The sequence below is a fragment of the Drosophila navojoa genome, chromosome 3, assembly GCF_054131105.1.
Source record: "Drosophila navojoa isolate 15081-1374.11 chromosome 3, UAZ_NAV_1.0, whole genome shotgun sequence".
NCBI lineage: Eukaryota > Metazoa > Arthropoda > Insecta > Diptera > Drosophilidae > Drosophila > Drosophila navojoa.
This window is the reverse complement of record NC_142891.1, coordinates 24,033,224-24,051,517: the sequence shown is the minus strand read 5'-3', so window position 1 is coordinate 24,051,517 and position 18,294 is coordinate 24,033,224. Positions and strand designations below refer to the sequence as shown.

Below are 18,294 nucleotides of genomic sequence, written 5' to 3'. Positions count from 1 at the left end.
GCATTGCAAATGCATTTGTAATACGAATTAAAAAAAAAAGAACAACAAAAGCATTTCACTCGACTCTATACACTGCATATGCTGGCTGATAGATACTCTTTTGTTGTGAAGTATAATAATATATCTAAGCGATATGTTAAGCGCACAAAACTTATACATATATACAATATAAATTCTATATAGTATATTTATTTTATTACACATATATCAAAACATTCTCTTTGATCTACTTATAATTCCATCAAAAATACGCAGTACATATACGTATATTTCTTGCAGTGTATTAAGCCAGTGCCAGTTTTTCAGCAAGATTTTTGTTAGTTGAATATTTTTTATTAAAATTTGTCATAAAATATATACATATTTCATATTGTGAATTTTTATTTACTTTTTGTTTTAATAATATATTTTTTATACATATTTGTATATAAATATATATATATATATATTTTTGTTTCAATGCTTTTGTGCTTTGATTAATTGGCACTTACATGAAATGCCATTTGTTGTTCTTCGTTACAGTGAAGATTCGTGGAGTGTGTATATATGTATATACATATACAAAATTTTATAGCTCTAGTCAGCAAGTAAAAGTTTATAGTATATCCATAAAATTCATGATATTAATTTATGATTATCTAAATATAATTATTTTATGACTGAATATATATAAATGAATATTATATATGTATATAAATTTTTTTTCTATTTAATATTATATTATATATAATTAAAAATACTTTATTATTTTATCTTGTTAGTTTTATTTAGGATATAATTTTATTTCATTTAATTTTTAATGCATATAAAATATTAATTCAATAATAATCAAGACCGCTCTCCAAATACATATTCAAATTCTATTACTATTCCAACAAATCAATAATCTATTCCTCGCACAGCCTTCAACAATCCGTCAATACTTGGACTCGTATTCGCAGCTCTTTCGTCTGCATTCGCGCTTGGACGCATCCATCAAGTCGAGCCAAAAAGGCAACGAGCGACTGCATCATTGGGAATGTCGGCCAAGAGCTGTGGAACGGACTATGTCGTCTGTCAGTGTCTGACATCATAATAGTGTCATTGTCATCAAGAGAGAAATATAGAGACAGAGACAGACACACACAGAGAGAGAGAGAGAGAGAGAGAGAGAGCAAGAGCTGAAGGACAAAGCATTTGCAGTCATAAATCAAAAAGCTAAACAAAAACAATTAGAAATAAGCGGCAAAAACTAAACGCATGACCAAAAAAGAGGATGCCACTGGCACTGTGCTCCATATGCTCCATGTGGCATAAATAAGCAATGCAACAAGGGCCAAAGCACACACACCAAAGAGAGACAGAGTAAGAGTGAGAGAGAGGGGTAGACAACAGGACAACAACGACAACGACAACATTTCATCAACGCAAACGAGCGAAACGTTTATCAACTGCTCAAATGGCCATTAAATGTGTTGTGCGTGTGTGTGTGTGTGATGGCATCAACACCCTGTAGGCAGCCAGCTGCTGCTGCTGCTGTTGCTGTTGTTGTTGTTGTTGTTGTTGTTGGCCAATGCATGAGCACGGCTATCTGCCAGAACATTCATCAAACGATAAATTGAGTGAATGACTTCATGAGCGCTGCAGAGGTCGCACATCCACTTGCACCACTTGCACCACATCCAGGCCAATTGGCCAGTGCCGTTCGGAGGCGTTTGGCACGCCCCGCAGGCAAAACTGTTTATCCAGCAGCAGCAGGAGCAGCAGCAGCAGCAGCGCATGTGAGTGACTGTCTGACTTAAATTGCCAGCACATCCTGCTGCCAGAGCTCGCTCCACTTGCAATTGTTTCTCTGATTGGTATTCAGACCCATCCACAGCACGTTACACATACGCCGCGTTGCACAACTCAGTTATCGCAGGACACACAGCAGCAGCAGCAGCAGGAGTAGCAGGAACAGCAGGAGCAGCAGGAGCAGCATCAGGTCCATCAGTCAGCTCCACTTTGTCTCCTGTTTTTTTGGTTGATTTGCGCCTGCAGTTGGCGCTGAATTTTCAGCACTTCGCCTTAGGCACATCCATCATTCGGTCCTTGACGCGACGTTAGTGTTTTAATGGACTTCACTTGTCCGCTTTGATCACTCGCCAAGCTCGGCTCGGCTCTGCACTTTTGTTTGTCTACGTGTTGGCAGCTGCTGCTGGACTCCAGCGCCCCTCCCCTACCCTCCCCTTCCCTTCCACCTACGGTCTGACCTTCTGCAGAAGTTGCTCTTGCCTTGCTTTTTCCTTTTCCTGGTTATTCATGGTCATCCACACTTGCATTTACATTGAGCCATTTGCATGTCCATTCGCCCAGCTAACGGTTTATCTTGCACGAGCTCAATTTAGCTGAAATTATTTTGTTGCCAATTCAGCAAAGTTCTTTGATATTGTAATTCGAATTGAGTTTTATAATTGAAATGTGGATTCATTCGAGTCTTAATTTTAATAGAATTAATTATAATAAAAATCATATTATATTATATTTAATATATTTAATTTAATAGAATTCATTATAATAAAAATCATTTTATATTACATTATTGTTTATATTATAACAGATTGCAAATAAAATATGAATATTGAAATATATTTAGCAGATTTTATATAAGCTTAGTTTTATTAATAGAGTTTAATGAATAGTGGAATTATTTTATGGAATATTATGTAAAAATATATTAATATGAGAGATCCATTATAATATCAAGATGAATATCAATTCACATTAAATTCTGTATAAATTATTTACACAATGCCGAGAAGACTGCATAACTTAATTTTATATAAATTCTTGAATACTTCAACTCACTCTCTTACCCATCCACCCATCACAGTTGCCAGTTCATTCATCAAGTAGTTCAGTCAGAGAGTAAGCCATCTCAACTCCACTCAATCGCAACCCATCGCAATGCCAAACTGCATGGCGATTCACGATAATGCGGATATGTTATTATATTGCTCTCTATCTCATTATTTTTGTCATGTACTTGTCAGCTGGCTAATGAGCTTACAATGCGATCTTCATTTGAGTTGGTGGGAAACGGGAAACGGGAAACGGAGAGCGGAGAGCACACATTAGACGAGGACTTCCTGACGTTAATCGTTCGACGAGTTGCTGCTGGCTGAGTCGCAATGTGGCGCTAATATAAACTAATTGGCATACTTAGCCATGGTAAGCAGTCGCCGCAGTGCTCACTACGGTTGTGCGCCTCACAGAGCGACCGCTCAAATGATCTAATGAATTTTCGCTTAATCCAAATCAAGCGACGATCAGGCGGCAATCAACGTGTCGCCACGCTTTACTCTCTGCTCGCTAGACGGCAGTCTCCACCCGTCGCCCTCCACTCTCCACTCTTTGACTAAATGCATCTGTTGGCGTCGTCAACATTGTCTGCAAATGCGCCGAGATCGGGAGGAGCTGTCGCTGCTTGTCATAATCCGATCAGCGAGAGCTGGCAACTGCTTCGGGACGCATGTGAGCTGATCTGTGAGGTCGTCAGCACGATTCTCCTCTGAGGATCGGCTGAGCAACGGGGCGCTGGGGCGGAGGGACGCTGGCATTTCATGGCGTTTCATGTTGATTTGCATTTCATTTCATTTCATTTGCGCTAATAATTCGCATGACAGATGTTCAGCCATAATTAGAGATTAATTGTTCTATTCATAATTGGTGCAGAGCCCTGGTATTTTTGGACACTCGCAGGAAGGCGCGATTGCCCTCAGGGTGGGGTGCATTACATTCGACTGCCAGAGCAGTCTGCCTCCAAATCGTGACTGACAGCAACAGTTGCCAATGCGGAACTGCTGAATCGACTCGCGAATAACCCAAGACTACAAGTAAATCCCTAGCAAACATAGAGCTGGCAATAATTTGTACGAATGTCGATTGACTATATATTTTTAAAGTTGTTTAAAGTCTTATTGATTACTCAGGGTATCAGACACTCCCTATCAGAGCATCCTTGAACATATCTCATGTTTTGCACGAATACATTCATTGAATATGATAATATGATATGATTTGAGGACATGCGCTTAGCTAATGATAATGTCGTCCTCTATACTTCCAAGTACTCTAATATATTGCATGTCTGTAGTACACACATACATGCATACAAATGTATATCTACTTGTGCAGATACCCGCAGTACTCTACATAGTTATGCACATATACATACATATATACATATGTATATATGCACTGCGCATAAACCATATACTCATCTGGTCGTATACATAAATATTTATGAATTTCCGATAGTCGCTTTTGTCGAACAAATCGTCGCAAATCGACGCAAAGTGCTCTAATTTACGTCAATTTCCAAAGAGACGAACGAAAATGTCGCACAATTAGGAAAGAAATATGAAACAGTTCGGGGAAAATTGGTCGACGAACCCAATGCCCAAGCCCCGAGACCGAGACCGAGACCGTTACCGATACCGAGACTGAGAGTGCGAGCGAGAGCTAGACTGGAGCTCGAGCCAGAGCCAGAGCCAGAAAGTCCTGATGGCTCCACAAACGAAATAAAATTAATTTATGAAAACTATTTGCACAGGACGTCGGACGGCGATAAGGACAACGGCAGGCGACGGCAGCGCCGACTGTCGGTCCAACCCCTCGATGCGTATCCTGGCCATTGTCCTGCTCGATGGATAGACACGCGCTCGTCATAATTCTGTATAATCTATGTACGATTTGAGTAAAAACAAAGGAAAGCCAAACATAAATTTGACATTTTATGTGCGCTTTTCCACTTTGGCTTCCACTTCTGTTGCCTTTTCCACCTCTTCCGTCCCCTGGCCATCCACTGCTTTTGGCTATTCCTCTGCTTTGGTCCTTGGAGACATTTTGTGCGCTATCATTAGGAAAAATAAAATATGCCACAGCCGCTGCTGCTCGACTGCTTCTTCTTCTTCCACATCATCGTCTTCTGCTTCGTCTGCGTCCTTGTGTATCCTGTCCATTTGGGCTCGAGCCATGTCCTGCGGAATGTCAAACAAACGAGCCAGCCATCAACTTTATGGCCAAATAACACAAATTACAGAAAAGCCAAAAATGAAAACACAAAGAAAATTGACTGCAGCCAATACAACTACAGCAACAACAAGAACTACTACTGTAACAACAATAACAACAACAACAGCAACAACAAAACATAAAAAACAAGGACATTTCGTCAATTTCGTTGGCATTACATGAATAAGAAGGCAAACATGTTTGGATCTATCCAGTGCTTGTTAGATGTGACCCAAGCGGAAAGTAATCCAAGATTCCAGTGTAGTCGAACAAGCCGAAATCAGTTTATGGCCTAAGCAAAGCCAAAGGGAAGGCTTGAATGGCAGGCAAAGGCTTTAAGGTAGTTCAATTAGTTGACCTTGAATCAAATTTTTGCTCGGCTAGACTTTTATTGGAAGTTCATTTTAATAAATGTAATACAATAGAATGTTCTGCAGCTTTCTATGTAATTAAAAAAAAAAAATAATAATTTAAATAACAAATAAATTGAATATAAATAACATAAAATTTAATCTAAAATATTTTATATATATTATTAACATGCTGACAACCTTTCAGTTAGTGAGATTTTATTAGATATATATTTACTATATATTAAATGAATTCAATAAATTTTTAATATTTTTTATTTTAATAAGATTTTTATATACTACATTTTGATTGTTTGATTCAGATCAAGGTCATAAAATATAATTACGTAACATATGTATTTTAGGTTATCAAAACGTTTGACAAAATCAATCCGTATTCTACTCTGGGGCCATCAAGCAAGAGCTTCTTCCAAAATGTATTGAATATTTTATAATATAATTTAAAATTAATTTTTGTATTTATTTTTAAATTACTTTAGTTATTAATATAGCAACTATTTTTGTATGGAATTAATTGTTATTAATTGAGATTTTTCTTAACCAAAGTTTGGACATTTTTATAAAACAACAATGTTTAGACATATGTATATATCTTAACGTCATGCATTTGTATGCATAGTGGAATAATTTAATATGCATATTCCAAACTAAACTATATTCTAAATATATAAATAAATTATTCTTAGATTTTGATATTTGACAAATCAACTTTTGTGAGATTTCTATAAGAGTCCCGTAGCCCCATTCTTTATATAATGCACGATTTCGCTTGGTCACACCCCTTTTGTTTAGTATTTTATTTTTTTGGGGATACAAAATTTCCTTACCACACATTCAGAGCTTGGGACAGCCAACCAGAATATCATTTGCCTGGGTAGCTGCGTCCCCTCTCCTTTCCTCTCCTCTCATCTGCTCCCCTCTCGTCATATCGTTTCGTACGTCAAGTGTTGGTTGCGTTGTTTGTTTTGATGGAAATCAACTGTTCCGTCTCACTCTCTCACCCTCTCCCTCTCCCTCTCTCGCTCCAGCTAGTTGCTAGTTGTGTAAAAGTTTGTGTCGACGACACCCACAAAAGTATGTAGCTCGCCCTGTGTCCTGTGTCCTGTGTCCGTCCACTTGTCCAATATCCTTGTGGCGCATGTTTGTCTTTCATCATTCGCTTTTTATTTTTTTAGTCAGCTTTCCTCCGGCTCTTGTTGTTAGTCTTCTCTTTTTTTTCTGCTCCAATTTATGTTTTTTATGCTCTGCTTTTCATCTATTTTTCCAAACAATTTTGCTGACCACGAAGCAGAAGCCGAAGCTGAGGCAAAGCAGAAGCCACAAAATACTCATCCTTGTTGTTGTTGTGGAACACATGACTCCGCTTTGACTGCGCCAGTCGCCAGTTGCCATGTCCACGTCCTTAGCTCGCCAATGTCCTGTGCGCTGTGCCTTATCCTTGCCACCATTTGTTGTCCCGTCTATCTCTCACTCTCACTACTATACTCCCTCTCTCTCTCTCTCTTTGTGTGTGTGTGTCCGTCCTGGGTGGCGGACATTTTTCTTATTTGCAATAAATTTGGTTATGAATGTTCGGCTGTGCCCTCGTTGCTGCTGTTGCTGGGAATTGTACATAATTTTCACAATTTTGATGTTAACTTGAAAATTTACGATACGATATTTTGAAATGATGTTTGGTCCATCCAACCAGCTACAGCTTCAGTTTTCAGCTCCAGCTCCAGCTCCATCTTCGTGTCGACCTGGCTGCCCACACGATTCCATCTATCTATCGTGGCTTCTGTCTCCCTCTCTCTCTCTCTCTCTGTGTGTGTGTGTTGTCCCGTCTGGGCATTAAGAATTCATTTTTATGACTTTTGCTTACGAATCGCATCCGAAATGCAACTTTGGGGCATTGGCACTTTGATTCGCGTGGAGCAAGCGTTAAATAAACACAACTAGTCACATCAAATCAGTTGTGGATGGGAATCCACTTAACAGTAACTAAACTTAAAGTTATAGCAGACACGGCTTAAGAATTTAAGCACATGTGCATAATAATATACCCAAATAGCTCGGACACCCGCTCCACATTTATTTACATTTTAATATACCGTGGGACACTTTTTTAGAGCGGGGCTTACACATTTTTGAATACAGATGAAATGTCAGAGCTGTCAACACTCCCCGGCTGAACGAGTGTGAGAGAATCCTGCAAACTCATGTGCTCTAAATGGTCTTTTGTTTGTCTGTGTGTGTGTGTGTGTGTTTTTTTTTATGCCATGTCAGCGGGCAGGCGAACCCTCACATAAGTAGCTTTGGATGGGCTGAATGAAGTGCCAGCTATAATTATGTACAACTGCCACGCCCACTCGCACACACATGCACACAGAGATTTGCCCGTAGACAAACAGTTGACAAACCCGAATTGCAGCTATTTTCAAAACAAAAGACAACAACAACAACTAGAGTACAAAAAAAAAGAAAAGAAAAGAGACGAAATTTGTGCAAATTTTTCAGCTGTGTCAAAAAATTGTCAGCACGATGTGCTTTGCGGCAAATTTGAATCTAAATTGTTAAACACAGACCCACAGCCCACACACACACACACACACACACACACTTGTCATAGAAATGTGAGTTACGTTGGCTGTAAAAATTTGACAGTTGATATTTTGAAAATTGTTGAGCGAAAAATGGAAAAAGCCAAAATCGAAAACGAAAACGAAATTCGCTTGGATATGGAAAAGGAAAAGCTCTTTCTGAATTGTGACCATTGACATAAACGGACTGCAAAACATTTTCGATTTATTTCTAATTAGAGCCAACTTTTGTCACTGTTGTTGGTGTTGCTATTGCTCGTGCTGTTGCTGTTGTTGTTGCTGTTGTTGTTTAGTCGCTTTGGCCGTTTTTGTTTAATGAGTTTCAACATTTGCTCGCAGCTGAAAATATTTGACAGTTGTCATTTTGACAGTTTTGCGCAAAATTGCTAAAAACCAGCTACGAGCTACAGAGTGAGAGAGGGAGAGAGACAGGAGCAGAATCACACAGTGAGAGAGAGAGGGGGAGACAGACAACAGCGACCAGGGACTACCCTTGCCATTTTGAATAAGCCCACTCGCATATGACAGTTTCTGCTGTGGACATTTGGTTTATGGCTCGACTTGAGTGAGAGACAATCCACATTATCAGACTACATATAATATCATATCTGTATATAAAAGACAGTCGATTAAATATTCAGGGTTGATGTCGGCGAGTTCTGTATTTAGAAAATCTGAAATTATTGTGGCTTTAATTATATCACGTATACATATATTTGATATATAATATACTTACATATATGAAAACATATTAATATTTATTAAAGCAAAGAAAATATATATAGAAGATTTGATTAAACAAAAATTTATTTAGGAAAATTAAAAATAATTTAATTGAAATAATTTATGAATGATCGTTGTTTATTTAAGAGCTACAGCTGACAGTACTGAGATATAGTCAATTTGCTGAATAAATTTTTCCAAAGAAATTCACATTAATATAAAGTTTTTATCATATTAGATAAAGATTTTCACATTTGCTGCTGCACTTTTAAAATAAAGTATGCACAAACGAAGCTATCCGAATAACAAGTTCTTCTGACAGGCGCAGCCAACTTAACAAACTGCAAATTGATTGCCGCAGCCAACTTAATGAGCCTCTTGAACTGCTTTGCACCTTAAGCAAGCAGAGTATGCAATCCGAAAGAAAATGTATTCCATTTAATATAATAAATACCGTCTATATGAGTTATATGGCCCACTCTTGATGAGGGTCTCTTCCTCCCTGCCTCTCTCCCTTCACAACTGCCTACATTCTGTTAGTCATTTATCGAGGCTGTGTGTGTGTGTGTGTTCAATGAGATCTGTTCATCTTTGACAAAAGCGCCGAAAATCCCATTTAACATGTTGTAGCCATTAAGAGAAATCATTTAGCCAAATTAATTAACTTGTTGTTCTTAGCGACAACAATTACCAAGAGTGAAAAGAACGCTTCCATCATCATAAAATATTTGCCGATGATACGTGAAAATTAATAAAAATTAAATATGTATATCATGAAAAGAATTATACGTACATACATACATATATATAAATTTATATGTATGCATAAATTAATATATATCTATATATGAGTGGCTGGCATTTCGCATCATTTTTTGGGACTCTTTCATATTCGGGTTTCGGTTTTTGTTCGCTCACATTAAATCATAATAAAAAATGATAATTGCGATTTTCACCCGATGAATCGTAAATAATCGCCGCATGCGAGTGCCGGCCAGACAAGTGTAAGTCGTGATTCAAATTGACGTGCCAACAATTAACATAACTCTCAACGCATCTGCGCAGCTGCCCGCGTCCCTTGGCCAATCTTTTTGCCCAATTCCCAGAGCCGTTCGTCGTCGTCGTCGTCGTCGGCCCACGCATTTGAATTTCCGCATTTTGGTCAGGCGGCAAGAAATGCACTTAGTTCGCCCCCCGCCGCCGCCCACTCGCCCCCCTCCGTGCTCATCAATAACTCTGTCCTCGCACTCGTAAATTGGACAAATGTGCAGCAGAGCAGCAGCAGTCAGTGGCTCCACGACCCCATCGAACAGTTCGGAGACATTTCGCTGTTGACACAGCGGATTTGCTGATGTCGCGTGGGTGGCTCACCGAGAATCATCTTGAGCTTGATCATCATCATCATCGTCACGATCATTATCAGCACTGTGATCGTGATCGCGTTGTGAAAGATCTTCTTTGGCTTGCTAAGCAAATAGAAAATATTTGACAAAATAAATAAACCAATAAATCATTATGTTAAATTGGCACAATACGAGTATTTACTGTACGCGTATATATAGAGCCTCGCATTTGCCTCCAAATGAAAATAGAATGCGAACATGTGTATGTGGAAAATGCTCGGCATGTTCTCTGTCATTCAGCCTCATAGTTTACATGTGCTTCACTGGCGATAGACGCATGCCATTGTGGCGCACACTCGAGATCCCGAGTCTTCAGCGGATCTCTTGCGAAAATAAAAGCGCTGATCCGCGCAGGATTAACGCGCGAGCACTTTGTTTAAACAGCTCAGCGCAACTTAATAATAGATCACACAAGTTGAATTTTAAACTGTTTAGGTTTTGTTTTGTTAATAAATAAACTTTTGACTGCATGAGATACACGAATATTTATTATTTCATATTTTTAGATGACATTAGATAAATGATTCAGATTAACTTTTAACACTAAATGAAAATTTCGATTATTTTGCATGGTTGTTGTTTGAATGTATTATATTTGAGAAATATTCAAGTATAAAATATATGGTTAACAAATTTATTTAAAATTATATATGTATAAAAAGTATTTAAAATTATTATTTGTATATAAAATGATAAAAATGCATTATCAAATATATGCCAATCATAATTTTAATTATTTTTTATACATACATATAAATAAATTTTTAAATAATATTTCTCTGACTTAAATCGAATATCAAGATTTAAATAAAAAAAGATTATTTTTGAATAGTTAGTTATATATGAAGGTATAAAAAAAATAATTAAAATTATGATTTGCATATAGAATGATAAATAAAATATTTACTGAAACAATATCTGATTTCTTCTTTAAAAAAAGATATTCATATATATGGTTTACATATCAATTACTATAGAACAATACTTACTAAACAGTAACATCTTATTTCTCCCTTTTAGCAGCAATCCTAAGTAAGAGGAAAAATGAATTTTTTTATAGCTTCAATTACTTAAAACAATCCCTAGTTTACTATTCTCGCAGTTCTCATTGAAATATATTTTCTTAGACAAATGAAAGAGACTTTTATGGGCGTCTGTCAAAAATTGCGCCTGGGCTGTCCTCATGTTTGTTTTGCTCGTGTAATTGACTCTGATTTGCTCAGTCAGAGGCAGCAGACAGACAGACGTGAGCAGACGACGCCGGGCAAGGAATAAAATTGAGAGGAGCCGCAGCTACTACGCCCAAGTGAGTAGGGAAATAAAATATGGATATTTTATGTGTGAAGCGGGCGCAAGGCGCAAGTGGAGATGCCAAATTTAATGTTATACTTCAATAAAAACTGTTGGCCCTGCCACAGAGGGGCAGCGTGCTGGCCCTGTGTGCTGCACGTCCGCATTCTTGCATCGAGCATTAATTTACAAAATATTAACAACATGAGAGCAGGATGCAGCAGGGAGTGGGAGGGGAGGGAGGGGGAGCAGCGCCAACTTTTTATTAATTGCATTCAAGCGACAAATTTTTGCGTAAAATTTGCATTCACAGCAAATAAAGTTGCAGGCGGAGCCATCAGCAACATCATTATCAACAACATCATCATCATCGCCAGCAACATCATCATTGCCAGTCGCAGCCGCAACTGCAACACATGCAAATTGCCGCAGTCAATGACAAGTGGATGTCAGCCAGATCCAGCAGCCGAAGGAACTGTCGCCGTCGCCCAGTTGACACTTTGCCTGAGCCACAGCCAGAGGCAGTGGCAGCGACAGAGGCAGTGGCAGAGGGACTGAGGCAAAGCCAACCAATAAATAACAAGTGAAAAACAAATGGAAAATATTAAAAGCTGACGGATGGCTGCATTTGCATGTATCTCTGCCCCAAATACATGCCACTGCTCCACGCCCCATCGATCCCCCACTCTCGCTCTTCCCCTCCCTCTCGCCCTCTCTCTATGTGGAGGCCCAAAACAATGCTCGCAGCAGCCAAGACAAATGAGAACAAGCTGCTGCCTTGTTGAACTGTGCTAAAAGTCGCTGCGACGTCACATCCATCCAAGTTCAATGCTTGTTGAGCGATAGATCACAGTGGAATGAGTGCCATTGAAAAATGAGCTAAAAAATATATATGTAAATTTATACAGTCTGTAAAAAATGAAAAAAAAAAGTATTTTTTACGTTGAATGAAAATATTATTATTGCATAAAAATAATTGATTTTTAATTAGAAATGTGTTTAACTGTATTTCATTATTCATATATTAAAATAGAAAATAAAATGTATGTACATTACAAGTTATATAATAATTAATTGTTTGTATTTTAGCAGTAATTCTTTTATCTGCATTTAGTATTGTTTAGTATTTTTATATTATATTTTTAGTATATATTATCTGAATTGCATGTGTGGAAACATTATTAAATAATTTTAATAAACAATAAATAAGTATTTAAACTTAAAATAAAAATAAAATAGGGTAATTACAACTGTAAAAATCTTAAATAATTAAATTAATCTTTGATTTTCTCATTGACCTAAATTCAATTTCGATTTCATTCATTAACTCTGAATTCCATACCACTGTGCAAGTGTTAACACATAACACTGCTGTTTCTCTGAAGTGCAATTGCTGATGCTTGCAATAGTCAAGAAAAGAATAAATAGAAATAAAATTATACGAAATGTCTTTATTAGCGCGAGAAACGAGAGAGAGAGAGAGAGAGAGAGAGAGAGAGAGAGGGAAGCAAACTCTGCAGGAGATGATCTCTGATTGAGCAAGATCTATCAGCAGTCACTGCAGATAAGAGAGAGCTGCTTGAATTTGGGTGCTCGTCGCGTCGCCTCGGCTCGGTGTTTGATTGCTGCATAATTTAATGCTGATGAGTTGGGCTGATGGGCCGTGAAAGGCATTTTACATAATAAAACGAATATAAACACATCTGCCCCCAAAATGCTGAGCACTTTGGGACAGCATATCAAGAGCGTGTGTGTGAGTGTGAGTGTGTTAATATAAACACATATCTATAAAGAAATTTGAATAAATATAAAAATTGCTGTAAATCACAATCAAGCCAATCGAAGAAATAAAAACACCCACTATTTATATACGTATCTCTATATCTATATTTTATTTTGGCTTTATTTTTTTGTTTTTTGTTGTTTTTTGTGGCTGCCAGTCGGTCGCGACGTTTTGTCGCCCGGCGACAATTTCATCATTGAATCAGCTCTTTGGGCCGAGCAAATGGAATACTGAAACTAAGCATATTTATGGCCAGTGCCTGTCATATATTTGTTTTATAGCGAGCAACATTTTCAAATTGAGCGAAAAACATTTCATTATGCGACGTTTTACAAAATTAGAACAAAAGGCCAGAGTAGGCCAGACCAGGCCAGGGCAGGCCATAGCAGGCCATGCTAGACCAGGCTAGTTCCTAGCAAACGAAATGCCCAAGACAATTAGCTAGACCAACAGCGACTGCAGCTCGCACTCAGCAATGGGCATACAAATGTCTCTGATAGCAGCCATGCCTCTCTCAGATATTGCCGTCATCGTTGGGCATCGTTAAATGGATCCGATTGCCGCCGTGGGACAGCCGACAGACTGGACCGCTCGCTCATAAATAATCGCCAAAAATAAATGCGACGACACAATTTGTGTTCGTATTAAAACAACTCATAAATCGAGACGAAATTGTTATAAAATAGAATCGGCAAAAGAATTCATCAAATATACAAAAATAATAATGGGCATACATACATATACATATGTATGTAAATAATATTCTATTCATGCTGAAATATATGAGGACTTTGGAGCAAGAGCCAAATAATTTGTACATACGGGATTTGGTTGAGTGAAAAACTATAGTTAACAGACCAATAAGAGTGTAATGTTAACCTACTGTTATTTTACATTGAGCCTTTATTATTATGGTAATTAACAGTGAGCTTAAAGTGTTATGTTAATTCACTGTTAAGTGTGATTTTTCACTCTGCTGCTCATTTCCGTTCGCCTGGTACTTCTGGAAAGAGCAAAGCTTGATAATAAGTTATTATATTAATAAGTGATTATTATTAGTAACTAATGATCGTTGCTCAAGTCTGCAAACTGCCAATCTGCGAAAAATCTCAGAGAGCAACCGATTGCGTGGGTTCCTCAATGCGATCGGCTTGCAGTCGTTCTCCAAGTATGCCTTGTATGCAAACATGAATTGTGTTAACTCACTGTTAGCTAAAAATTTCCTCTCTGCTGCTTATTTCTGTAACATTGAAAATAATATTAATTACAAAAATGCATAATAAACACTTATCTATACCCTGTAAAACAAAAATATATTTAGGTTTTCCTCCAGTCATTCCCTTACCTATCATATTACTATTTTGTTATTCCTATCATACGAATCGTCTTCTGCTGCAGATCATGCTGTGTGTGTTTGTGTGCCTGTGTGTGTGTGTGTGTGATGGTGCTCCAACATGCGTTGCCCACATAGTCGATGCAAACGCTTGACCCTAACAAGGAGCACAATCAATTCGATGGGCGATCGGATAGGCGCGCTGCTTCGATATTTATTTAAAGTTTTATTGAGTGCAAAAGCCCGAAATGTGGTGCAAATCTATGCATGGAAATAAACGCCAGCGTTTTGCAATAATTTACTTTATTGCCGCGCAACGAGTGGCAACAGGCGAGTGGCAACTGGCGTGTGGGTAACAAACATGCGGCATGTGATTTGAAATTCAAGCAGCAGCCAGGTTGACCAATGGCTGCCAGTGCCATAAACAAAACGATCGCTGGTGCTGCAGGCCAAGGCAGCAAACGCCAACGACAACGTCTACCACGGCAGCAACATCGCAATAGCAACAGCAACAGTAACAGCAGCAGCAACAACAACTGCAACAAAATGTGGCAGACGCAACAAGGCAGCAAACATTCTCAACATGAGCAGCTGATATTTCACATAAACGACATAAACACTACGTCCAGCCACAGCCAAAGCCCAAGGATTGGCATCGCCAGCAGCAGCGGCTGGCTGCGAAGGTGTAGCAACTGCAGCAACAGCAACAGCAACAGCAACGGCAACGGCAACGGCAATTGCAACTGCAGCAGCTACCAACAACAGCAGCGAACGACGGCGGATGGACAACAAAGCAACTGGCGAAAAAGTGCATGCTGAGGCCTGAGCTTCAGACGACGCCATCGCCATCGCCACCAGAGCCACATCCACAGCCACAGAGCTCGAGGAGCAAATATATCAAATGCGATCGATCGCCAATGTCGGGAGCTGTTGTTGTGTTTTCATTTTTATTCAACGGCAGCAGCAGCGCGAAATTGAAACGTGAAATTGAATTGAAACAGACGCCGAAATACCCTTTAAAATATGAGCTGATCAACGGCTGAAAGACAAGAATAATGGAAATTTAGAGCAACTGAAGAGTGAAAGGTAGAATGAAGAATGAAATTCCATAACTTTTAACTATAATGTCAGCTTATTTTGCCTAACTTTTCCTTGAGACAGGCAACACTCATGCTAAAAGAGAGAGAGAGAGAGAGAGAGAGAGAGGCGTTACAAGCCGTATATGTTAGTCGTTGCAGCCAGCCGGGGCTATCGCGAATGTAAATCCAATTTGATCTGTGCCGAATGCTTTTGTTCGATGTGGCAGCCGCTGCTGCCGAGCTGGCAACTTTTTCGAGATCACAGATCTGGGATGCTGCTGTTGCCGTCGTCGCTGGCAGCAGCAATTGCAACTGGCCAAGTTCCACTCACTTGGCTACTTGGCTGTGAATGTGGATCTGGCTCTGGCTCTGACTGGGGCTGTGGCTGCAGCTCTGGCTACCTTATTCGCAGCGATCCGATTGGCATTGGCAGCGGGCCCTCAAAACTTTGAACTGTTGCGCAGACGACTGCAAACTTGTGCCGGCTTTCAGTTTGTTGTGGTCATCAAAGGACGGACAGAAGTGGACGGACAGGCCAACAACGTGTATAAGCATTCGTGTTGTTGTTGTTGTTGTTGTCGTTGTTGCAACTGCAACAGTTGCATGTGCCGATCGAGCGACTTTTACAAGCCCAAAAGGATGGCGACACTTTTTTTGCGCCCCTCGCATTGTGTGCAGCTTTTGGGCAAATGCGAAGATTGGCGGACCCAGATATCCACGTCTGCGCTCAGTCCGAGAGCAGGCCAGATCGGACCAGAGTCTCTGTTGCCTTTGCCAAGGAATTAGCATAAAGGCAGATCCCAACGAGCCAATGGCCAATGGCTGGAATTACATATGGATATCGAGTCGATATAAATAATATTACTCTAACAATTATCACTATCATCATTATAATTATTATTATCAATATTATCAACTATTGCAGTTATTACAATTTTCATGAAATTACCATTAACAATACCAATTGATATGAGCATTGTCATTATCATTATCAATGCCAGTTTTTGTTTTCATTATCACTGTCAATGTCAAATATGAAATTTACAGTTTCGTCCACTCATCAAATTAGCCTTGAACTAAATTTAGTTTTGTCAACGAAAGGAAAGTTATCGAAAAAGATTAAAAGTATATCAAATAATTCACCTACTTAACATGTCTGCCAAGGAAGTCGAGGACTCGTCCACAGCACCCGAAAACAGATCGAAATTCAAGCCAATTATTTTCACCAATGCTCCCCATCTGCCGGGCGATCGAGTTCTGTCGGCCGGCCGGGAAAAGTTGAAGAAATGGCTCGGCCGCATGGTGCGCATCACACTGAGGAACAAGCTGGTGCTGGTGGGCATCTTCAGCTGCACGGACCACGACAAGAACCTCATCATATCGAAATGTGATACTTTTGTGCATCCCAATCAGGAGCCCATTGCCTTTGGCAATGTCATGGTGCCGGGCGATCAGATCCTGACATTTTGCGTGGATATGCCCGTTAGCTCAGAGCCGGAGTCAGAGACTGTCAGCAAACTGGATTAGATCAACCATAATATCAATTGCTTAAATATGAATTCTCTAGAGGAAGGAGTTAAATATAAAATGGTTTTATTTCATATTTTTCTTTCAGTGTATAACTGTTGTAATACTCTCAAATCTTCAAATCAACTGAGTTCAGCTTATAGGACTCTCACTCAGATTTACCTATATATCAATTGCTTTCAATTCATATGCCTCAGCGCTGGCAGCTCCAACTCTGAGCGTATTGTTCCATCATTGTTCATCAGCCATAATATCGAACGATGCTACATTCTGATTGTTGCTGTTGTTGTTGTCGATGTGACATTTTTGGCGAGGCATTTCTTGGGCCAGTCTGAAGGAGGCCGGAGTAGGTGCCTTTATTTATGTTTATGGCATATGAGACACGACGACACTGCATAGCATTAGCTGCAGCTACTACCAGAGCCGAGATCCTCCAGCCTCCAGTCTCCAGTCAGAACGCAGAGGCCTGCTCCAGATGCCTGCAGTGTATAGAGAAAATAATGGCGCACAATGTGATTTTGCGTTGACATCTTGGAATTTGGTAAGCGCGCGCGTTCATGTCTCATCAGCTTGTTAGGAGTCGCCAGAGCGGGGCCGGTGCCGCTCGGGGGCATCGATTGAGACCCAGCGAGAGAGATGTCCATCGCAATTGTCTGCCGCTAACTGAGTTAGTAGCTTGCAGCAGGCAGCAGCTTCTCCAGTTCTGCCTTGGCTACGTTCGGTCCTCGGCTCGTTCCAGCCTCAGCCTCAGCTCCAGCGTCATCCACTGGGATTGTTTCTCGCACGCGTGCGCATTTAACGAAATTTATTGGAGCCTGTGCTCTGGAATTTGGGCTTGTGTTTTGTGTCTGTCTATCACTCGGCTCCATTGGCCACGCTGCAGCAGCTTCTGCTGGCCGGCCCCATTGTTATGGTGCCTGAAACTCTGCCTCCGTCTCGCCTTCGTTTTGCTCGTTTTGATGCAATCGATTTTTAAATAAACGCGTCGCCAGCAAAACCAACTTTATTCGCCTTTTTGCTCTCCCAAGACAGACTCCTCTGCAGCTGGCTCTGCCTGTCAGCAGCAGAAGCAGCAGCAGCCAGGTTTTTGGATTCTTCTTTTTTTCTTTCTTTTAAATATTTTATCAGTCTCAAAGTTTGGTGGAAGCGCTGATAGCGATCGCGACACTTTT

At 39.6% G+C, this 18,294-nt stretch overlaps 1 non-coding gene across 1 annotated transcript; it reads left to right on the top strand.

The window, feature by feature from the left end:
• Positions 1-16,747: 16,747 nt before the first annotated feature.
• Positions 16,748-17,122, top strand: LOC115562970 (N-alpha-acetyltransferase 38, NatC auxiliary subunit). The gene has a single exon (XR_016196370.1). It is a non-coding gene; the product is annotated as an N-alpha-acetyltransferase 38, NatC auxiliary subunit (transcript).
• The last annotated feature ends 1,172 nt before the right edge of the window (positions 17,123-18,294 follow it).